Source organism: Neomonachus schauinslandi, chromosome 9 (assembly GCF_002201575.2).
Source record: "Neomonachus schauinslandi chromosome 9, ASM220157v2, whole genome shotgun sequence".
Taxonomy (NCBI): Eukaryota; Metazoa; Chordata; class Mammalia; order Carnivora; family Phocidae; genus Neomonachus; species Neomonachus schauinslandi.
Genome location: NC_058411.1, coordinates 90,295,082 through 90,296,388, shown reverse-complemented (window position 1 = coordinate 90,296,388; position 1,307 = coordinate 90,295,082).

Here is a 1,307-nt window from a genome sequence, read left to right as displayed (position 1 = left end):
CTCTCTCTCTCTCTCTCTCTCTCTCTCTCTCTCTCTCTCTCTCTCTCGTTCCCTCTGCCCCTCCCCCACCCCCACTCACTCACACTCTCTCTCCTTCATTAATAATTAAAATCTTTTTTAAAAATGGTGTCAAACTGAGGAAGCTAAACCTTTGGCCAATCCTAAGAGAAAATCTCAAACTTGGAAGACAGAAATCAACTAGACTGTGCAATTTGACATGCATAGGCAAAGAAGCTCTTTCACTTTTTTTTTTTTTGCCTCTTTTTTCTCTTTCCTCCCTTCTTTCTTCCTGCCATTGATTCAACAGGTATATTTTGAGGTCTGCAGCAAAGATTTCCTGGATCAAGTGGCAGACCTGTATAGGGTAATATTTAAGGGCACAGCCTCTGGAACCAGATGCCTGTTTTTGAATCCTGGCTCTGCCAGCTAGTAGTTATGTGACCTTGGCCAAGCTTTTTCACTTCTCTGTACCTCACTTTGGTCATTTGTCAAATGGAAATGATAATAATAGTATCCACTTCCTGGAGTGGTTGTGAGGACTAAATTATTCATTAACTAAGAAGTACTTAACATACAAGTGCTCCCTGCAAATATTAGCTACTGTTAGCTGCCGCTTAATTCTAGATGACTAATGGGAATTAATTAGGAGTACAGTGGAGTGGAGTGAGGAGAGAGCTTTCTGCATAGAGGCAACATTGTATTTACAGTCCCTGAGGCAGGAAGGAGGTGCTGGGTATTTGGGGAACCAGTAGGAGCTAAGAATGGCTAGAGAGGTGGACAGTGCCAGGTCATTCTGGACCTGGAGATATTGGATTTAGGATTTAGTTTTTATCCTAAAAGCCATGAGAAGCCCCTTGAGGATTTTAAGCAAGGGATAACATGATCCAATTTGATTTTATAAAGATAAACCCTGCTGCTGTGAGAGAGAATAGTTGGGAGGCAGGTGAGAGGAAATGGGGGGGGTCAAGGGGAAGGAAACAACATGATGATCCTGAAGACTCTCACTTGTGCCATGGGGTAGATGATGGAGATATTCGTTAAGGACACTAGGGATGGCTGGATGGCTCAGTCGGTTAAGCGTCTGCCTTGGGTTCAGGTCATGATCCCAGGGTCCTGGGATGGGGTCCCACATTGGGCTCCTTGCTCAGCGGGGAGCCTGCTTCTCCCTCTGCCTGCCACTTCCCTTACTTGTGCTCTCTCTCTCTGACAAATAAATAAAGAAAATCTTAAAAAAAAAAGATGGGGACCCTAGAAGAGGATCAGGTCGAGGGAGAAGAGGAGAGATCTCAATATTGAATGTACAGATT